Source organism: Fundulus heteroclitus, chromosome 23 (genome assembly GCF_011125445.2).
Source record: "Fundulus heteroclitus isolate FHET01 chromosome 23, MU-UCD_Fhet_4.1, whole genome shotgun sequence".
Lineage (NCBI taxonomy): Eukaryota > Metazoa > Chordata > Actinopteri > Cyprinodontiformes > Fundulidae > Fundulus > Fundulus heteroclitus.
In genome coordinates this window covers 34919203-34927546 of record NC_046383.1, presented here as the reverse complement: position 1 = coordinate 34927546, position 8344 = coordinate 34919203, and the positions used below count along the sequence as shown (strand labels likewise).

Here is an 8344-nt window from a genome sequence, read left to right as displayed (position 1 = left end):
AAAAATAATTTGAGATTTATCCAATTTACATAGTTTAATGGTCTCCTGCCAAGATTTTATAAAGAGTCTATTTTAATTTGTCTACTAGGTGCATAGCTGCTGCCAGAACCACGTCACGATAGAAGCTGAAGCAGCATAACAATAGCTTCCTGTTTCAGCATTTGTAATTAAAATAATCAATACTGTGAAAATCTTTTGAAAAAATAAATTAAAAAAACATTCTCAGCTATTTAATGTTTTTATTTTGGTCTATTAAATTTCTGAGGTCAAAAGAATGTACATTTTTATAGAATCTTTCTATACTTATGTTGTTGTTCTCCGCTCTGCCACTAGGTGGCACCAGAGAAGTGGCCCTGAAGCGCCATGCAACGTTTCCATAAAGTCGGCATCACCAACACTTAATTATTAGACCTACGTGTCATTTCCATGGATCCGATTGAACAAAGCTTTTTTATGCAGCCGTCTCTGTTAGTAATGATCCCAGCTGAACTGATGAAGTCTCTGGCAGAAGTGCTGCTTTTGAGTTATCTTACCCCAAAGGAGAGGATAAAGTGGTGGTCAGAATGTATGTAATGGACTTTAAATCTGTCCGTATGATTGGACTGAGTCAGCTTTTGCTGCGTAAAGTGCCCTGAGATAATATTTGCTGTACGAATCAGCTGAATTTAATTGAAGTGCTTTGTCTCAGCATTTAAGGAATACGTTTTTGTTTTTTTGTTTTTTACTTTGGTGTGGGAGTGTTTTGTATCTAAGGTCTGATTCACGTTGTCAAAGTTGCATACCAGCTGTCTAACCTTCTCTTGTCCTCCCAGCTGACGTCCACATCTTCAACGCGCTGATCTCGGCGGTTCCTGAGGTCAGAGAAAAGTTCAACGAGAGATGGGACCTCATCAGTGTAAGTAAGAGCCCTGGGTGACCTGCAGCCTTTTTTGCTCTACTGCTTAGGCCTCCTTTGCAAAAACACAAGCAGCATTTTAATGTCCAAATAAGCGAACGGAGCAGCCAGACCCAGATTCCCTCCTCTTGCCGGCGTTCTGTGTGTAGGAGCTGCTGAACCAGATGAGAGAGCAGAAGGTTTCGTCCCAACCTTCTCACGTTCAACAGCGTCCTCAAAGCTCTGAGACGATGCGGCTCTTTGGCCAAAAACTACGCCCCTCAAGACTCTGCAACGAGGAGGAAGGCGCTCTGGGCATTGGGTAGCTATGAGCTCCATAGCATCGTTTAACTCCGGCATTCCTCGTGTCATTTGTTCTCCTGACCGTGGTTCCGCCCCGTGTCCCTTCCTCCCAAGCCTGGCCACCTGACGGCCACCACCTCCTGGCCGTCTTCTACAAGTCAGGTACGTCGGGGGGTCGTTGCCGGGGGCCCGGCGCTCGGCCGCTTCCTGTCGATGAGCTGAATGGTTACTCTTTCCGCTGCAGCGTCGTTCGGCCTCACAACACAGACCTCCTACAGGATGTGCTGACAGAGCTAGAAGGGAGGAGCTTCACCTGCCAGGACCCTAATGACGGTGTGTCATGGTGTGAGGGGGGAAATAACGGCACCTGTGCACATCAGATGACGTGGCTCTGTTCTAAATGCGTCTTTCCCGTTTTCCTTCCCAGTTTTCTTCTTCTCCAGTGCGATGAGAACAGTAAGTTTTCATCACCAGTTTTTTTTAAAGCTTTTCTCTGATTTTGACTATCAGCCGTTGTTTGCATACTCTCATCGTGAGCAGGGCTGTTTTAGTTCATGGCTTTTAATGACTCGTTTCCTTTTCCAAACATCTTTGTTGGATTTGAAAACAAGAATTTGCAGCAAGTTCGAAGTTAGATCGGGTTTTTCTCTAATCCACTCAGGATCTGCGGTGCACGTTCATAAGGCTTGAGATCTGGTCAGAAACACCACACTCTGGTTAAGGAAAGTTGACTTTGTTACTTTTCAGGAAGGGGAAGCGTTAACTTGGCGTGTGGGCAGAGAATCCGAATCGGCTTTATCCACCATGTTCATGCACACAGACAAGGAACTTGACTCCAGTCCCACTTTGCTCTCATTCAAGACATTCATACGAAAAATAAATCCCCTTTATTTTCCCTAATGGAAGTGTGCAGATGCACAGAAGGACAAGACGGATAAAACCAGAAATAAGAACAGGAGACTCTACAGTAGGGTAAATTCACAACTTAGGAAAAAATACCATACAGTTATTAGTTATTAAAACTACCACACTAAAAATGCATGAAAGAAATGCGCGAAACAGTGGGGATTTTATAGATAAAAACAACAGAATAATTAAAAGAATCAAAATAAAAGCAGGGCTGTAAACATCTGTTGACTTTGTTGGGAGCAGTGATGGTTCTAAAGTCTAACAGCAGGTGGGAGGAAGGACCTGTAGAAACGCTCCTTAGAGCATCTGGGATGCAGCAGTCTGTCACTGAAAGCTCTGCAGCAGCTCCATGCATGGGGTGGGAGACATTGTCCATCAGTTATGTGATTTTTCTTAGAGTCCTTTTGTCTCCCACCACCTCCACAGAGTTCAAGTTGCATCCCAGGACAGAGCTGGCCCTGTAAATTATGAGTTTATCCAGCTACTTCCTCCCAGCTACAGATAAGCTGCTGCTCCAACAGACCACACCATAGAAGATGGTGAGGACCACAGAGTCAAAGAAGGTCTTCAGGAGCTCACCCTACACTCTGTAAGACCCCAGGATCCTCAGCTGGTAGAATACACTCTGATCCTTCCTGTAAAGAGCTTCAGTGTTGTGACCGTGGACCTGAGAAAATCATTAATGAAGTCAGGGAAGCTGTTTGCTGTAAAATGAGCGGTGTTTGAATGCCAAAACGATGGCACTCATGCAGATGAGTGGATGTAAACCTCCCACCGACCCAGTCATCCCATGGAAACCTGCTGATCTGTTCGTTTGTCTCCCAGTGTTTGGACAACAAAGATCTGGAGCTGGGCTACAAAGTTCACCGTCTGGTAGAGGTTGGAGAGAACTGGAGGCTGCTGGGAACCCCGTACCAACAGAGCTTTTATTAGTAAGATGATCCATTCCCCAGCCTCCCCTGCTGCTGCTGCTGTTTCCCTCTAATCAGCCTCTGTCTCCTCCGCAGCGGTCGCTTCTTCAACCTGCTGTGTATGATGGAGCACGTGGACGTGGTGCTGAAGTGGTACAGACGGATCGTGCCCTCGGTCAGTGCGCCTCTGCCGCCTCGCTGGTTGCTGTTCTCAGGACTGTCGCTCACTCTCTGCTCCGGTGTTGCAGTTCTATTACCCCAACCACCACGGGATGAGGGACCTGCCTGCAGGCTCTGGGACACCGACAACCGGCTGGACCTGCTGCCCGCCATATGGAAAGGTGCCACCCGGCCACATCTAGACTGGTGTCACTGTTAGAGACACCCCGCCTACCCCATCTCTGTAAACCTGATGCATTGCCCTTTCTTCGCTGCAGATATAAGAGTTTTGGTCACGACTCCAAGGTGGACCTGGTGGAGGAGCTGCTGAGTCCTCATGGCCAGAGAGGAACACCAAGTCCTGAGGTGTGTGGCGTTGTTGTTTTTTTTGTCCCACCTCAGCCACGTTGCCGTCGGTCTCTTTCTGACCAAATCTCCGTGCGTCTCCAGGTTCAGGAGTCCTTTGCCGCGTGCGCTCTGGATGTGAAGAGCGTGTTGGAGGGCAGGTCCAACGTGGAGTGGAGCACCGCCTTGCTGTCTCACATCACCACCCTGCTGTTACGGGCCAACAAGCTCCAACAGGCCTGGTGAGACGGGCATTCATACGCCTTTAAACGCACTAAATCAAAGGGAGGTTTTTGGGATGGAGAAATACTAATAATAATTGAACATCATTGGAGAAATTCACTTCTGCATCTTAACACATCCCCTTGGGGAGCAGTGGGATTAAACTGGTTACTTGCAAACTAACCACTAAATGATAACCCTGAGCCTCCCACACCAGGATTCGATTCACTGATCTCTTGCACGGAAGATATGCACTTTTCCACTGTACTATACATTAGGCATACAGAGCAAATATTAAAAGGCATTAAAATGTGCGGTGGGATAGAGAGAAAACGCGGGAAAGTTTAAGAGCTGTGAGCAGGGTCCGAAATTAACACTCGCCAGACGCCAGATGTGAGTACATTTTCCGTTTGGCGAGTAAATTTCAGAGGGCTAGCTGCCACATGGCGGGCGGGTAAGTGTTTGTACAAAATAAGTTGCTTTTCAGTCGTCATTTGGGTGGATGCTTGTTTATGTTCCTCTGCTGTCAGCTCGTTTGACAACAAACGCGCACGTACACAAACACTCGCACCTGTTACGCAAGAACGACGGCAACTTCGTCATGTCCGTTTGCTAACAACTAGCATTTAGCTCAGGCTAATTACGTAGGAGGATTATGTGGAGATAATTAGCAGGAGGCAGTCAGACTGACTTTGGCCAGTAAAAAATATGCTTGGCCGGTTGATTTTTACGTCTACTGGCCAACTTGGCCGGTGAATCAGGAAGTTAATTTCGGACACTGGCTGTGAGGACGTTGCAGAGTGAAGTATGTCCACCGCGCTTCCTGGTTCCTGACCCGGCTGTGTCTGTTCTGGTTCCCTCTGCAGGGACATGCTGCAGCTCTTCAAAGCCAAGCACAGAGTTCCTGCGTAAGTTTGCACCCAAACACCCGAAGGACCCGAGCCAAGGAATCCACTGTGTGACCACGTCTCCTGCTTTACTCTGCAGAACGTTACTCTTGGACCACTTCCTGTCTGTGTGCCGGAGTTGCAGCGCGCCTCAGAGAGCAGTGGAGCTGGTCCAGCTGTCCGCAGCCTTCTGTCTGCCGGTGACGGCAGGGCTGGCAAAAAGGGCGCTGGCTGAGTTCGAGCTGACCGACGAGCAACGGTGAGCTACTGGAGCGTGACTCCATCACTTCACGAAACAAAACCTGGGATCACCATTTCAATTGTCTGAGGGTTAGAAAAAGGCAAGGAGCCCTGGGCAAAAGTTTAAACCCCCCTCAGACTGTGGCCCAACAAGTCAAGCTCCTCTGCTAGCGAAACATTCGATGCCCACAGAGCAAGACGACTACACTATCGGGTGGCCTGATCATGAATTATTAGCAAACACCGGTTTCTCAGAACGCTGACAGAAAGCTCTGAATAAGTTAGAAAGGTAAAGTACAGGCCTTGTTAGGGCGGAGCAGACCTGCAGAAAAGAGAAAAGAGAGCAGCAGTTAGCTGGACGTCATCGATCTGGACGTCAGATATGTTTGCACTCTGTTGCTACTGTAGAATTCAGAAACAAACAGTAATCTGGAGGCAAGTCCCTTACAAAACCATTAAAATCCCTTCAACTTATTCACATTTTGTCCCATATCAACCAAAAGTGAAAAGTATTGCGACTTTATGAGGAAGACCAGCAGAAAGTAGTCCATGATTCAAGAGAAAAACACCAGGTAGTTTCCAAATACTTTTAAAGTCTCCAAACTGTGGCATTTATCTCTATCCCCTTTACCCTGAGACCCATAAATAATACTCAGAGCAACCAATTTCTCTGAGTCCATGTGTCCGTTGTTTCATCTCAGTATCAATGCAGCTGTCCTATAAAGGCGTCAGGGGGTTCTACGAGAACATGAGAGAACAAACAGCATCATGGAGCACAGTAGACAGGTCAGGGAGAGCGCTGGAGGGTTAGATCATGAAAAACAAAACAAAAAAAACAAGCTTTCAACATGTCAGTTCTGCTCAACACATCATCTGAACATGGGAAGAGTTTGACATTACCAGAACTAAGCAAGGATGGTTTGGGCCGGTGTGACATCCATCTGAAAGGTTAGGAGATCAGAAAGAAGCTACTTCAATCTGATTTCTCTCTGATGTGATGGAAGAGGAGAAGGCACAGGTCACATCCACAGAGTCCCATTAAAAAGATCCGCAGGATCGTGCCACGCCCATCTCCCTGCCATACGCTTATCCACGCTGCCAGCTGCAAATCTCCAAAGGTTTGGGTTGGAACAAACTGTCTTGTTTTAATTCATAAAAATAAAAATGCCATTTTAGTTGGATTTTCTTAGCACATCAGGCTCTCCAACATGAAGACTAGTTTGCCTAAACGTTAGCTGCCACCTTATGTGCTCATTAGAAAGCGTTTATTTCTGAATCAGCAACAGAAATCACAGAGACGCTGTCTCTGCGTTTTATCAGGCAGTTAATGCTCTAGAGGTAGAGTCTGAACTAGAGGGTGACAGGGGAGTGGATTTTCACTCCTGTCTCACCCCACTCCCACAAAAACAAAATTGTGCTTGAGTAAAAAATAAAGTCCTGTCCCGTCCCACTCCTGATAATATTACTCCCACTCCCATCCCGCTCCCATTCAGAATGACTCCCACTCCTGCGCCAATCCCATTCTGGTTGCCTTCATTAAGTCTTCTGGCAATACATTGAACCTGAATTCCTATGAAGGGTCAGTTAGATTCCTGTTTTTCACTGTATTAAAAGCCAGTTAAACTAAAACGAATAATAATAAATAAATAATAAAAGTATCAAACATGGAAACAGACCATGCCTATCTTAGTTGAATAAACAACAGTACAGCAGCCTTGGGTCAAGACATTAGCTCCACAACATGGGATTATCCACACCTCTCTGCTCGTGGATCAGTGACTTCCTCACCAACAGGCCCCAGGTGGTAAAGATAGGGAAAGGCACATCTGCTCCACTGATCCTCAACACAGGAACGCCGCAGGGCTGTGTCCTTAGCCCTGCCCTCTTCACCCTTTTCACTCAGGACTGTTCTGCTGTCCACCCCACAAAAACTGTGGTGAAGTTTATGGACAACACCACTGTAGTGGGTCTCATCTCCAACAATGATGAGTCCCACTACAGGGATGAGTTCAGCAATCTCACACAGTGGTGCTCCAGGAACAACCTGATCCTGAACACCAGTAAGAGCAAGGAGGTAGTGATAGACTACAGGAGGTCCAGGAGGACTTAACACACTCCTCTCTACATACAGGGGGAGGTAGTGGAGTGCATGGACAGCATTAGGTTCCTGGCCATTCACATCTCCTCCAACCTCTCTTGGACTGTGAACACCTCCCACCTGGTGAAGAAGGCCCAACAATGGCTGTTCTTCAGGAAACTGAAAAGGACTGGACTTTCCACTAAACTGCTAAAAAACACTTCTACAGAGCTACCATAGAGAGTGTATTATTTATCAGCATAACTGTGTGGTATGGGAGCTACACAGTCCAGGAGAGGAAAGATTTAGCACAGGTGGCGAGAACAGTACAGGGGATTGTGGGATGCTGTCTGCAGAATCCAGACTCAATCTATGCAGAACGAGTTCAAAGAAGGGCCAGACGCATCTCCTCTGATCCCACCCATCCAGGCTATGCGCTGTTTGCCCATCTCCCATCAGGTAAACGCTTCAGAAGCCTCAAAGCCAAAACAAATAAGCTTACAAACAGCTTCTTCCCAAGAGCTGTGAGGACAATCACCCTCTGATGGGAGACTGCAGTCAAACTCTATTAAATCACCCCACTGCTACAAACCCGTCATACGTTACAATCACCTTAATGAGACTGCCTACGGCACACTATCATCTCTGAATATCTAAATGCACATTGCTGTAAACAAAGCCTCAATCATCATTGCACAATAAGCACCTTACTACCTCTTTATCTGTTATGTGACTCTCCCGAACGCTACAAAAAAACAAAACAAAACAAAAAAAAACTGTAGCCTTTGTTCATTGCCTGCTTGTCTATTTGCCTTCATTATGTGTCATGTGAACCGGAGTAACCAAAAGGAAATTTCACCTCGGTGACGTGGTGACAACAGAGACTCTTTGAATCTTTGAACCTTTAACAATTTGGGTTTTCACTCCGGTTACCTCAGGTCTGTTGGATTGGGACCAGTGGATTTTTTCCAACAAGATGATATTTTATTCAACATTAAGCCACTATTGCCGACCACGCCCCATTTGGAGGACATTAACTCAGTGTCTTTCCCTGCATCTCTTCCAGATCCATTTTGTCTGAATTTGAAGCTGCGCCAGAGAAAGAGGACTGAACGAAGCGAACGACGTTTAAATATAAAAGCGGCTGTAGCTAAAACCTTACGGTTTATTGTGAGGAATAATTGTTAATAAAACGTTGCGACATATCCAGCCTCACTTCGTCTCTGTGTCCACTAGAGGTCAATGTCTCTCATTTAATTAACCACCCGCAGTGTTAATTAGATTCTTTTTAATGCTCTTTTTCCTTTTATGGTTGACATTTTTAGATCTTTGACTCACTCTGTGTTTGTTTGTTTTTTTTTGTTTTTTTAAATGGGCCATCCGAAGGTTCCGATCTTGTTTTTCTGTTTAATCCAAC

The 8344-nt window shown here is 46.2% G+C and overlaps 1 pseudogene; it reads left to right on the top strand.

The window, feature by feature from the left end:
* Positions 1-563: 563 nt before the first annotated feature.
* LOC118557547 lies at positions 564-8120 on the top strand (annotated as a pseudogene).
* Positions 8121-8344: the final 224 nt, after the last annotated feature.